Raw genomic sequence first — 14948 nt, forward strand, 5'->3', positions numbered from 1 at the left:
ATCTTACAGGATAAACCTAACACAATAATAAAGAAAAATAACAAACACAACAAAAAACTTTCTTAAAAAGCCACAAACAACTAAAAATAAAAAAACAATAAACTAATCAACACATAACATATGAAACATAACCTTTGCGAACTCACCCAAAGAACATGTGAGAATGTCAGTCCTCTCAGATGCCTTGTTGATTAGCCTAATAGCCCTAGTGAGTGGAGCGTCATGTAGCAGGTTGGTGCGGGCGGTGGGCACCGCGAGCAGCCGGCCCGCGCGCCGCCGCAGCCCGCGCCCGCCCGCCGGCACCGCGAGCCCGATCCTCTCCAGCACAGTGGGATTGCACAACCATCCTCTAAACACCATAAATACCATTTTGGTCAAAGCCAGGTCTCTCCTAACTTCAATCTTGCTGTATCCAACCATACCTAGTATAAATAAAGATGGGTACAGCAAAGGATAGCCCGGATACACCCCGTACATTTTTAGGTAAAGATACCTTAAAAATTTATTTTGAATACGCTCCAACATGAGATTATATTTAATTTCATGCGGAGCCCAGATGACTGCGTTGCTTTCTAATTTACTCCTAACTAGCGCATTATACAGGGCTTTCACAGTACGTATGTCTGTAAAGCCCTGGCAGCTACGGAGCACAAAACCTAAAGTTTTAAAAGCACCTTTACATATATTCACAATGTGATCACTAAATGACAGAGTGGAGGTGAACTTGACGCCCAGGTCCCGCACGGAGCTGACCCGCGCCAGCGCGCCGCCGCCCAGCGTGTACTGGTGTCGCAGCGGCTCGCGAGCTCGGCTGAACGTCATCTGCACGCACTTCGAACCATTAAACTCTAGCTTATTGTCGCAACCCCATGCTACGACCCTGTCAATATCCTGCTGCAGCCTAATCGCGTCTTCTTCATTTCTAATTTCTAAAAACAGTTTGAGGTCATCTGCGAACAACAGACAAGTAGCGTCCATCAGGATTTCGGGAAGGTCATTGATCATTATAATAAATTCTAATGGTCCCATGTTGCTACCCTGATTTACTCCTGAGTATGTTGAAAAAGGTTCTGAGTATCTGTTTCCAAAGTCCACGTATTGCTGTCTATTATGCAAGTAATTCCTGAAGAAGGTCAGCGAATGTGTCGTGCAGCCGATAGCTGCCAATTTGGTTAGAAGGATGTCGTTGTCAACCGTGTCAAATGCTTTTTTAAAGTCGAAATAGGCAGCATCGACTTGCACTCCAGCATCCACTGACGGAACCACACGAGACATGAAGCTGAGGAGATTACTGTTGGTACTTCGTCCTGGCCGAAAACCATGTTGGCAGTCGGACAGTTGACTACTTACCTCATTGTAAATCATTTTCTGCAATGCTGATTCAAAAACCTTCGCGAATACCGACAGAACTGCTACCGGCCTGTATCCGTTTACATCTGACCCCAAACTGCCCTTAGGAACTGGAATAACCCTAGTGATTTTCCATAGTTTTGGGTATAACGCACTTTCTAGGCAACAGTTATATATATGCAGCAGTGGATCGAGGAGCAGCATGCGGCAGTCCTTCACCAGGTAAGCAGGCACGCCGTCGGGACCGGCGGAGGTCTTGGGCGCGAGGCGGGCCAGCGCGGCGGACACGTGGCCGGCGCTGAGCGCGGCGAGGTGCACGCGCGCCGCGCCCCCCGCGCCCCCCGCCCGCGCCGCCTCCTCCACACTCAGCCGCGGCGGCTGTGCGCTGTACACCGAGTGGAAGTACTCAGCAAAGTAATCGGCGCTCTCTTGCTCGTTCAACTCCGTTCCATCTCGCGTTATAATAATTTTATTTCTTGCTGACCTTTTTGACTTAATGAAGCTCCAAAAGGATTTAGGATCTCTAGCTAGTTGTTTTTGAATCCGGTCATTGTAACTTTTTTCTGCGAGTTGAATACCAATTTTTACTTTTGTCCTGTATTTAGAAAATTCCTCATAATCACACTGCGATCGCGTAAGTTTGTAGGTTTTATGTAAAGATGCTTTTAAGGTAATGTCGCGAATTAATTCAGCCGTGTACCATTCAGGATAATAGTATCTTGAAGTTACAGGCTTTCGCATCTTTTTGGGAACACAATCATCAATAATTTCTCTTAAAATTGTATAAAAAGACTGTAAAACTGTATCAGGATCCTTTTCTTCATATAACTTAGTCCAATTTGTTTCAGCTAATTTAGTATATAACAAGGGAAAATTAGCCTTACTGAAATTCCATTGTTGAGCAATCCCAGTACCAAAGAAATCATCAGCACAGGATGCGGGCGAGGCGGGCGGGGGCGGCGGCGGCGCGCGCGCGGCCCGCGGGGCGCCCGTCCACTCCACCAGCAGCGGCGGGTGGTATTCGTCCACTTTGACTACAGGTTCGCTGGAAAGACTGACATTCACTGTTTCCAGACTGTTATTAGTTAAAACCAAGTCTAAGCATCTATCATAGCTATCATCTTAGCTGACTCTTCATTATTTGGGCTTCTATGCCAGTCATATTTGAGCGCCTCAGTACTTCGGTATTTGGTACACGATCTTGCCACTTGATGCGTAGAATGGAACGCAGACATCTCATGTGGAATGAGTCCAGTTTTCTGATATCTGGTTTGTGTGGTGTTATTATGTACTTATGGAGGGTACTTTGTGAAATAAACCAGTGTTTAACCAACTAGCGTGTGTTTCACTACATGGTGACAGCGGTGCTTAAATTTAATTAAATATCTGAGATATCACGGCGTATTTTGATCTCAGTGTTTATTACGTGATCACTAAAACAATTTGTGATAATAATAATAATGGAACACGCGCGTCCTCCGGGTGAACTAGCGGTCGAAGGTGGTCCGGTCGCGCGCGCCGACGCGTGGCGAAAATGGCGGAAACAGTTCGAGGTGTTTCTCATAGCATCCGGAGTGAGCAAGGAGTCTGAAGAGATTCAGGCCAGTTTGTTGGTTAACCTCATCGGTTCGAGTGGCTACGAGATCTTTAGTACATTCACATATCTCAAGAGTGAAAGTGAACATAACCTTAAATGTATCTTGACAAAATTTGATGCGCACTTTGGTACTAAACCCAATATCACAATGTCAAGGTTTAAGTTTTTCTCACGCAATCAAGAGCAAGGTGAAACAATTGATCAATTTGTGACGGCGTTGCGGTTGCTAAGTCAAAATTGTGACTTTGGTGATCTAACTGATAGCTTGATCAAGGATCGGATAGTGTGTGGAATAGCAAGCAACATCGTCCGAGACCGTCTGCTACGGACCGACGACCTCAGTTTGGCGAAGGCAGTGCAAGTGTGTGAGGCCGCCGAACTATCCAAAGAGGAAAGTCGCTGTCTAGAAGGGACCTCCAGTGAAGCGAGGGTGGACGCTGTGAACAGCAGGACGGAGCGCGAGGGCCGCGGCGGCTGGCGCGGCAGGCGAGGCGGCGGCGCGCGACGCCTGCGCCTCCTGCGGCTACTACAGGTGTGCTGGAGGGGACAAGTGCCCAGCACACAGTGCTTCGTGTTATGTGTGTGATAAAAAAGGTCATTTTGCGAAAATGTGTGTCCAGAGTGGGCAAAAAGTGATGAATCTCAGTGTCGAGGATGATTCTAGTGATGAGTTGTTTTACGTAAACACTATTGAGGACAACAAGAACAATAACAATAAGGAATGGATTGAGATCTTTGTATGCAATGGTAAGAATATTTCATGTAAATTAGATACAGGATCGATGCTAAATGTATTACCTAAAAGTCTATATTTGGAATTAGGTTATTCCCTGAGCAATTTAAGGCCATTTCATAAAAGAGTTCACTCATTTACAGGAAACAATATACCTATTGTAGGACAAACAAACATTCAATTGTTTTATAAAAATACAGCGTACATTTTATCGTTTGTTATTGCTGATTTTCAATGTCAAAGTGTTATTGGTTTAGATGCATGCATTCACATGAACCTAATAAACAGAGTGAACAGTATAAATATAAATAGACAGTATAAAGATTTGTTTCATGGGCTAGGTAAATTGCCTGGAAAATACACTATTTCTATAGACGAATCCGTTCAGCCAGTTGTATGTTCTGCGAGAAAAATACCGTTAGGTATGCGTGATAAACTCCTCTGTGAGTTACAAAGAATGACGGACCTCGGTGTAATTAGGAAGGTGACTCATCCGACCGATTGGGTGAATGCTATTGTATTGGCGCCAAAGAAAAATGGTGATATTCGTTTGTGCCTCGACCCGCGACCATTAAACCGCGCCGTGCGCCGCGCACACTACGCGCTGCCTACGGTGAGCGAGCTGGCGGCGCGCCTGCGCGGGGTGGCCTGGTTCAGCCTGCTGGACGCCCGCTCCGGCTTCTGGATGATCGAGCTGGACGATGCGAGCGCGGACCTCTGCACCTTCAGCACACCGTTTGGCAGATTCCAATTCTTACGCCTACCGTACGGGGTCAACTGCGCTAGTGAGGTATTTCATGCTAAAATTCGCCAATACTTAGAGGACTTAGAGGGTACGGAGTCTTTCATAGATGATATTATTGTATGGGGAAGAACTAAAGAGGAACATGACAGTCGGCTAGAAAAGTTATTAGAGCGAGCAAGAGAAATTGGAATAAAATTCAACAAAGAAAAGTGTAAATTTGGACTTAGGGAAGTAGTGTTTTTAGGTCATATATTTGACGAGTCAGGTATGCGCCCGGATAATACTAAAATCAAAGCTATTGTGGATATGCCTTATCCAACGGATAGGAAAGCACTAGAGCAATTTTTAGGAATGGTTAATTACCTATCAAAATTCATTCACGGTTACTCAAGTATGGTAACTGTTCTTAGATGCTTACTGAAGAAAGATGCTGTGTTTATTTGGGAAAAACAACATTCAGATGCCGTAGATAACATAAAAGCAGCACTGTGTGCGGCGCCGGTGCTGGCGCTGTACTCGGCGGAGGCGCCGGTGGTGCTGCAGGTGGACGCCAGCGCGGGCGCGCTGGGCGCCGTGCTGCTGCAGGGCGGGCGGCCGGTCGAGTTCGCGTCGCTCACCCTCACCGACACTCAAACTCGCTACGCGCAAATCGAAAAGGAGATGTTAGCAATTGTTTTTGCATGTGAGCGTTTTCATCAATACATTTACGGCAGAAGCGATATCACAGTTCAATCTGACCACAAGCCACTTGAAGCTTTATTTAAAAAATCATTAATAAGTGTTCCGGCGCGTATTCAGCGAATGATGTTGCGAATACAATGTTACACCATCAATGTAGTATATACTCCGGGTAAATACATGTACATTGCGGACACATTGTCTCGGGCGCCGACGACAGACGTGATGGTAGATCGTGGTGTGAGTGAGGAGGTTGAAGCGCAAACCTGTTTTATGATATCAAGCGTACCCTATAGCGATAGCAAGTTAGAATTGATAAGAAGGCACACAGCATTAGACGAAGACTGTAAAGTATTAATTGAATATATTATGAAGGGTTGGCCTAGTAAAATATACATAATGAATGACAAAATGCGAGTATTTTGGTCATATCGGGAAAGTTTACAATATATTGACGGCTTGATTTTAAAAAACAATCAAATCTTCATACCGGTTTGTTTACGTGATGAAATGTTATCGCGAGTCCATGAAGGTCACCTAGGCATAGATAGGTGTAAGCAAAGGGCACGAGATGTGATGTTTTGGCCGGGGATGTCCCGGGACGTGGAGGGGCATGTCCGCGCGTGCGCCACCTGCGCCGCGCACGCGCCGCGCCCGCGCCGCGAGCCCGCGCGCCCGCACCCCGTGCCCGACAGGCCTTGGTTAAAGCTAGGTTCAGACATCTTCGAGTATCGTAGAAAATATTACGTTATATTAGTAGACTATTTTTCCAATTATGTTGAAGTTAATGAGCTTAACAGTATATGTAGCAAAGCTGTAATAAATGCCCTAAAAGAGCAATTTGGTAGGTAGACACGGAATACCAATTGAATTGGTTACGGACAACGGACCGGCCTATAGCTCAGCCGAGTTCAAAAAGTTTTTAGAGTCTTGGGAAGTTCGACATACTACTTCTCCACACTATCCGCAATCGAACGGCAAAAGTGAACGTGCTGTGCAGTCAGTTAAAAATATATTGAAGAAGTGCATTGATTCAGGTCATGATTTTCATCTAAGCTTATTAAATTTTAGAACGACTCCGCGGGACGATATGGATTCTCCAGCCCAGATACTTATGGGCCGCCGTTTGCACAATAGATTACCAATGAGTAGAAAGTTAATGTATGAATCAGTTGTTAATTCAAAAAATTATCAAGCGCTAATGAGTCATAAGAAAAAATCTAATTCAAATTATAATAAGACGGCTAGGGACCTACCTACGCTTAAACAGGGTGATAGGGTAGTTCTTGCAGGGGATAACATAGGGAGACCTGTCAAGGTCATTGCGAAATCCTCAGAGCCTAGGTCATACATAGTGGAGGACGCGGTGGGGCGCCGCTACCGCCGCAACAGGCGGCACCTGGTGGCGCGGCAGCCGGCGCCGGCGCAGCCCGGACCCGCCGTCAGCTGTGCCGCACCACAGCTGATCACTGATAAGGGAGCATTGCCCTCTGCGAGCGCCTCCGACACACCGACGTCCATTGTTACCGGTCCCGTAACTAGGTCAAAGACTCGAACGCACGCTGGCTTAGGATTTGATTTAAATAATTTGTTTTGATAAATTACTAATGATAAATTTGGCATTATAGGTACTTATTACGTACCTACTTGAAGTAAGAACTTACTTAAATAAGATTTTGGATAAATAACAAGCTACTTGTTTGATGAACTTTAAAGGGAAGGATGGATTAATAGGATAAAAATATACTGTAGTTTCTGCATTATAATACCCACCTACCTAATGTAATAAAATACGTGTTATTGTATAGGTACTTTACATAGCTCTAATTTAGTGTGTTTGATTTATGTTGGCTTTGTCTTTGTATTATTAATTATTAGGGTTTAGTTGTAGTTATAAGTTACATTAGAACTAGACTAGCATGTTAAATAACTAGTCATGTTGGCAAAAATATTATATTCCTACCAAAAAGTCCGGCTGTCATTGTTCCGAGGTTTATGCTGGCAGAATTATCTATTTCGGAACGCAGTCTACGGCGAGCGGAGACGGAAGTGACGTCACGCAACTGAACGCAAGAACAAGATGGTGGAACGAAGCCACTCTCGGTAATGGCGGTGTTGGCTTTTTTCTGCGGTTGCGGATATATTGGATGTTTCTAAGAAGTGTGTTATGAACATTGGTTTTCTTGTCAGCGTGTGGTCGGTGTCAGGTTATTTGGGCTTTGAAGAGCTCTCGGGACTAGTTTAGTGGGGTGTTTTGCAAGGGAACGTGTTTGTGCCGGTCTTGGACTCGCCTAATCTAATTGGTTTAACATCAGAAGTGCTAACAATCAACGCCTACAAATGGGAAGACGATCTCGATCGCGGGTTCGTCGCGATCGTGATGCAGCTACGAGAAGCAAGCGCAAGCGATGCTCGTCGTCGTCGAGCTCGAGTTCTGCCACGCCCTCGCCACCACCTCCAAAGCGTAAGCGCAAGGTAAAAGCGCCGGAAAATGTGAGTACGCAGTCAATTACTTTGAACAGCATGATACCAGAATTTAACCCGTTAACAGACAATGTAACGTCTTGGCTAAATATAATTAAGTCCTACTCCACCACGTTCTCTTGGACGGATAGCATGGTTCGTTATCAGGCTTTGAACAAGTTAAAGGGTTCCGCTAAAATCTGGTATGATTCTTTACTACGTACAAATAATGATTGGACTACATGGGTTTGGGCAGATTGGGAAAAAAAGATTGCAACTACATTTCAAATAAGGCGAAATATGTTTCAGTTGTTGAAAGAGATTTTAGATAACAAACCGTTTGAAAATCAGTCCTTGTACGAATTTTTTTTCGAACAAAAATGCAAAATTGATCGGTTGTGCCTGAATTTTACGGAACAAGATATTGTTTCTATAATTTTAGGTAACATAGGTGATAATAATCTCAGATCGTCGGTAGAGGCTAGTAATTGTAATACTTGTGACAATTTAGCCGGATTTTTGCATAGTAGGATACATAAAACGACGAATTCAAAATTTGTTAGCTATAAAAAGGATAGCCATTTTAAGCAAGCCGCTACTATTGTCCAGCCGTCGACTAGTCAATCGAGCATGCCCATGGTAACAAAACAGTCGGATAATTCGCATCAAAAACCTATTAGTTGTTTCACTTGTGGTGGTGCTCATAAAAGAGCGCAATGTGATGTAAAATGCAATTTTTGTAGTAGAAAAGGGCACGTGGAAATAAATTGTTTTAAAAAGAAGAATCAAGAAGCAGCTAAGCAGGAAACAAACTGTGTTGTTTCTTCAAACTCGAAAAAGAAATTTCATAAGAGGTTGATGTTAAACGAATTTTCACATGACGCGTTCATTGATACGGGCAGTAGCTGTTCCCTGATTGTTGCTTCAATAGTTGAAAAGTACGCATTGCAAAAATATACTTTGGACATTCCTGTTTTATTGCAAGGTTTTTCCAAAGAAAGCCAGAAAACTATTACGCAAGCGGTAAAAGTAGACATACAGCTAGATTCTGTGCATATAAAAGATGTAGAAATGTATGTGATTGATGAGTTAACTGGGTGTGAGATTTTGATCGGACGAAATGTTACGGAACGTTCAGATTTGATGTATTCTCGTATTGCGGATCAGTTAACGTTTGATTACGCCGAAAAATTTACAAATTTTTGTAATTCAATCTCGGAGGTAGAGTTAGATACAGATTCTCATAGCAGTGAATTGGTTGTTCTATTTCGTAAATATGAAGACTGTGTTTCGCAAACCATTGACAAATTGGGAAAAGTCAATGAGTATGAAATGAAAATATCTTTGTTGGATAATAGGCCGATTCAGTGTAGACCATATAGGGCTTCTCATGCAGATCGAAGCGTCATTCGGAAAACCGTCGAAGAATTAAAAGATAATGATATCATACGTGACAGTAATTCATCTTATGCGAGTCCAGCTTTGCTTGTTAGTAAAAAAGACGGTCAGAAACGTTTATGTATTGACTATCGAGCTTTGAATAAAATCACAGCTAAGGATAAATACCCGATGCCTAGGATTGAGGACCTAATTGATAGGTTAAATGGGGCAAAAGTGTTCTCAAATTTAGATTTAAAATGTGGATATTACCAATTAAAAATGGCGGATGACGCAATTGACAAAACAGCTTTTATCACAGAGGATGGTCATTACGAATTTTTGCGTCTACCGTTTGGTTTAGTGAACGGACCATCATTTTTTCAACAAGTGATGAATAAAGTGTTAGGTAGCTTGAGATTTGGCAAGGTAATAATATTCTTGGATGATTTGTTATTAATCAGCGAAACGGTTGATGAGAATTTAAATCTCTTGGAAACAGTACTTAAAATTTTTCGAGAGTACGGGCTAACACTAAACCTAAAAAAATGTCATTTCTTAAAGTCGGAAATTGAATTTTTGGGTTATAAAATAACGCAAGACGGAATTAAACCGAGCGAATTGAAATTAACAGCGGTTAGAGATTATCCTGTACCTAAAACCGTTCATCAATTGCGTCAATTTCTCGGTCTTATCAGCTATTTTCGTAAGTTTATTCGAAATTGTGCGGTTTTGTCAAGTCCTTTAACCAATCTGTTAAAAAAAGATAGTACATGGAAATGGGAGGACGAACATAACCAATGTTTCTTAAATTTGAAATCAGCGTTGACACAGGATAACATATTGGTTATATTCGATCCTGAAAAGGATTCTGTACTATATACTGACGCGTGTAGAGAAGGTATAGCGGGAATATTGATGCAGGTTACAGATGAAGGGGAAAAACCTGTACACTATTACAGTAGACAAACTACGGAAGATGAAAAGAGATATCATTCTTTCGAATTGGAATTATTAGCCATAGTGGCATCGTTGCAAAAATTTCGGTTGTACTTACTGGGTTCCGAGTTTAAAATAGTTACGGATTGTAATGCAGTTCGGTTTGCATTAACAAAAAAAGAAATAATTCCTCGGATATCTCGTTGGGTATTAGCAACTCAAGAATTCGATTATAATATCGTTCATAGGGAGGGTAGAAGAATGCAACATGTAGATGCATTGAGCCGCAACCCTGTACAGTCCGGTGAAAAATCTGAAGCCGAAATTATTATGTCGATTACTGAAGCGGACTGGTTGCTTTCGGTTCAAATACAAGATCCTAAGTTGACCGAAATTAGGAAGGCTTTAGAGTCAGGGGAGTCCGAGAAACATAAACATATTTACAAGAATTACGAGCTTTTGGGCAATAAAGTTTACCGGCGTACTGCTCGTGGCCGACGTTGGGTAGTGCCTAAAAAGTGTATTTGGCAAGTAATTAAATGTAATCATGACGATCTTGGTCATTTTGCCGAGGACAAAACGGTGGAGCGTCTTGAGTATCAATATTGGTTTCCCCGCATGAGGAGAACGGTAAAAAAGTACATAAAAAACTGTTTGAATTGTATTTATAACAAAAATAAACATGGACGAAAAGAGGGAGAATTATTCCCGGTGCCCAAGTACGCTCAGCCGTTTCATACCTTGCATTTGGACCATTTGGGTCCTTTCGTTAAGTCGCTGAAGGGTAACAAATACTTGTTAGTAATGGTAGACGCATTTACTAAATTTGTGTTTATATCAGCGGTACGCAACACGGATGCTAGTAACGTGATTAAAGAACTAAAAAGTCTCTCTAAAATATTTGGCCACTGTAGAAGGTTGGTAACAGACGCAGGGTCGTGTTTCACTTCTCACGATTTTATAAAGTATTGTACCGATAGTAACATTCGTCTACATACGGTAGCGACGGGAATGCCGCGATCGAACGGTCAGGTCGAAAGATTTAATAAAACTATCTTAGAGGCTATGAGAGCTATGGGTGCAAGCGTTTCGGATGATAGATGGGACGAATGTATTCCCATTCTGCAGCAGGCTATGAATAGTACATATCATAAAACAATAAAAGCTGTACCTAGTGAAGTTTTCTTTGGCTATAGATTAAGAACAGATAGCGACCGTTTGGCTCCGGAGCAGGATAGTGACCATGCGATTGACGTAACCAAATTAAGATCGTGGGTGGATGAAAATATAAAACAGAGTGCGACACAGCAGAAAGAAAGATTTGACAGCACTAGAATGAAAGCCAGACAATATACCGAAGGGGACTTAGTATTACTTAAAATACAAAGTCAGTCTAATGATGGAAGAAGTAAAAAGATGCTTCCAGTATTTAAAGGGCCGTTTCAAATTAAGAAAGTTTTGGGTCATGATCGGTATGAGGTGGTGGACATGAGAGGCAGTGAGCGCTGTAACAAACCATACATTGGTACAGCAGCAGCTGAGAATATGAAACCATGGATTAGAATCGACGACTGGACTACAGAGTAAATTACCGTGTTGGCAAAGGTACCTACTTATTGTTATTTACTTTATAATTTAAAAATGATGTCAGATACAAAAGTTTTTTAGAATGAAATAGAATATTTGTGAATTGTTGTACTTATTTTGTTGGCTGTGATCTGGAAGGATATGAGCGTAGGTACTCCAATTGCCTAGGTATGGAGGTGGTCTTTGACGAGCCTGGGTTTCAGGTGGTCCTTGACGAGCCTGTTGGTCAGGTGGTCTTTGACGAGCCTGGGTTTCAGGTGGTCTTTGACGAGCCTGGGTTTTCAGGTGGTCTTTGACGAGCCTGGGTTTTCAGGCGGTCTTCGACGAGCCTGGGTTTCAGGTGGTCATTGACGAACCTGGATTTAGAGGTGGTCTTTTGACGAGCCTGGATATCAGGTGGTCATTGACGAGCCGGGGTTATGAGGGTATTTCAGACGAGCCTGGGTTACAGGTGGTCTTTGACAAATAAAGTTGAGAAGAAGCTTTGGCGATTTTGGTTGAATTATAAAAATGGCAATTTGGAAGGACCTATAATACTCATAGAATACCAGTTTCACACAAACCACACAGCAGCACATTCATTTATTTGGCTTTGATAAATACTATATGCTGTGTTTGTTACAGAAATGCTGAGCGTTAGTGCCTGAGGGCAGGCACAGCGCAGGACGGCCGTGTTGGCAAAAATATTATATTCCTACCAAAAAGTCCGGCTGTCATTGTTCCGAGGTTTATGCTGGCAGAATTATCTATTTCGGAACGCAGTCTACGGCGAGCGGAGACGGAAGTGACGTCACGCAACTGAACGCAAGAACAAGATGGTGGAACGAAGCCACTCTCGGTAATGGCGGTGTTGGCTTTTTTCTGCGGTTGCGGATATATTGGATGTTTCTAAGAAGTGTGTTATGAACATTGGTTTTCTTGTCAGCGTGTGGTCGGTGTCAGGTTATTTGGGCTTTGAAGAGCTCTCGGGACTAGTTTAGTGGGGTGTTTTGCAAGGGAACGTGTTTGTGCCGGTCTTGGACTCGCCTAATCTAATTGGTTTAACAGTCAATAATAAAACATTCAGGAACTTACGCATATTTACCTATAATTATTTGTACTTACAGCTAAGTTATTAAGTGTTAATTAAAATTAAGATTGCTTATAGCTTTATTTATAAGGGGGAAGATGTGGTGTTATTATGTACTTATGGAGGGTACTTTGTGAAATAAACCAGTGTTTAACCAACTAGCGTGTGTTTCACTACAGTTTGTAAACGCACCAGGTTTCTGCAGCATAGAGTAACCCCCTTATTCATAGAGAAGTTACAAAACGTTTTAACTAATAAACTGTTTTGTCCCTCTCCAACAAAGAACAATTTGTTCTTTGACAGAGAGGGACAAAACAGTTTATTAGTTAAAACGTATTGTAACTTTTCTATGAATAAGGGGGTAAGACTGGTAGTACCAGAGCCTTGTAAACGGAGAGTTTTGTCTGCAGTTTTAGATCGTGTGATTTCCACACTCTGTTGTTCAGTTTCCCGAACGTTGCGGCAGCTCTTGCTATTCGGGTAGGTATTTCTGATGCGAGGCTGTTATCGCTTCTTATTTGGGTCCCAAGGTATTTGAAAGTTGATACTTCTTCGAGACCTTCACCGTTTAGTACAATATGAGAGCGGTCAGCGTCAAGTCCTCTCGGGGGTTGTTTGAGTACTTGAGTCTTGGATATACTTATAACTAAGCCAAATTTACAGCAGCTGGTATGTACAGCGTCCATGTAGTGTTGAAGTGATTCAATGGAGTCTGCCATAATGCATAGGTCATCCGCATAGAGAATATCCAGTATTGAGATCTTATTTACTTTGGTCTTTGCCCGAAAGCGTGTAAGATCAAAGATACTCTTGTCCGTTCTGACACTGATGGTGATATGTCCACTGCATTTCTTGAGCGCGTCAGTCATTACGCAAGAAAAGTATATGGCAAATAGCGTGGGTGCCAGAACACATCCCTGTTTAACCCCACTAGTGACAGGAAAAGGTTCGGAGTATTCATTTTCATGCTGAACTTTTGCATACATGTCCGTGTGGAACTGTTTGATGAGGTTAGTAAACTTCTCAGGACACCCCGCTTTCTTGAGTACAGTCCAAAGAGCATGACGTGGCACACGGTCGAAGGCTTTTTCTAAATCGACAAAGCACATATATAGGGGACGATTCTGTTCTAAGCTTTTTTCTTGTATTTGTTTTACAACAAATATGGCATCTACAGTTCCCCTATATGGACGGAAGCCACACTGTGTCTCTGGTAATATCTGTTCAGCGATTTTACTCAAACGGGTATTTATAATATGCGCAAGAATTTTTATGGACCTAGGTAGATAGCGTCACGAATTACTTCAGGTTTACTTTTTTTTACACCCTTTAAAGTTAAAATAATTTACAGTCTTACTCTACATCTTTTCATTGTTCTCTCTATTCAAATAATCAGAGACTCGTGCATTTATAAGTAAGTACCTAAAGTATTTTTTTACGTTTCATAGTTTCCGTCTAAACTTCTATTTTACCATCCTGAAACTTTGCGTCAAGAATAGCCCCGTTTCACCGTTTACTATAATTTGTTTGCCTCAGCCAGTCTATGTGTTTGTGACTATTGTTTCAATGGGAGCCGGACAGCCCCAGGACTGTGAAGACTATTGACTTGACTGTATTGTGCCGGTGACTGCGACTAGCTCCTCGATAGAGCGGTTGTTGCGACGAGGAGTCTCGATGTTGCTTTGTGATGTCGTCGTGGTCTTGACCAGGTTTAGTTGTAGTTAGATCATATCTACATCAACCTGGTACATGAGATGTGCCTTCGGTTTGTAATATTATAAATGCAAAAGTAACTGTGTCTGTCTGTCTGTTACTCTTTTACGTCTAGACCCTGAGAAAGAACGTAGGCTACTTTTTATCCCGGAATTCCCGCGGGAATTTTTTTAAGACGAAGCGAAGCTCGCGGTAACAGCTAGTTTGTAATAAATTTGATTGTGTTTCATAAAGCAGTATCTTCAAGATAGGAAGTAGTACCATTTACTTTTATTTACAATACAATGTATTGTAAATAAAAGTAAATGGTACTACTTCCTATCTTGAAGATACTGCTTTATGAAACACAATTTTATTTAAAGATTTTGTTCATCTATGTTATGCAACGAACCAACAAATGTCTAAATTAATATTACCTACCTACCGTAGAACGAACGACCGCTGACTACTGAGCATGTAATGTGGTAGATGGGGCTGAAACACGGCAGAAATTCTATAATGTCTGTATTGTCTGTTAAAAGCTTTGCTGGGAGCCTTCTGTTCTGTGGCCCGGTGCGGTCAGCCGTTGACCAACTTTGTGTTGTGCACCGACTAGCGCCAGACATACCGACGTACATATTAGAGTTAGATAATACATAACTCTGTGCATGTTGGGCGACATTAGACCGGCATTTGTCAATGTGTGCATAGGTTTGGC

General features: G+C 42.3%; 1 protein-coding gene and 1 long non-coding RNA gene across 8 annotated transcripts in view; one reads left to right on the forward strand and one right to left on the reverse strand.

Moving 5' to 3' along the window:
- The window catches only part of LOC105381835 (zwei Ig domain protein zig-8), a 247608-nt gene that overhangs the window by 99999 nt on the left and 132661 nt on the right, over positions 1–14948 (forward strand). The window lies entirely within an intron of this gene.
- Positions 2628–12717, reverse strand: LOC119691247. The gene is made up of 3 exons (XR_007268279.1): positions 12530–12717; positions 6346–6347; positions 2628–2717 (listed from the first exon to the last, which is right to left on the reverse strand). It is a non-coding gene; the product is annotated as an uncharacterized LOC119691247 (long non-coding RNA).

Source organism: Plutella xylostella, chromosome 5, assembly GCF_932276165.1.
Source record: "Plutella xylostella chromosome 5, ilPluXylo3.1, whole genome shotgun sequence".
Taxonomy (NCBI): domain Eukaryota; kingdom Metazoa; phylum Arthropoda; class Insecta; order Lepidoptera; family Plutellidae; genus Plutella; species Plutella xylostella.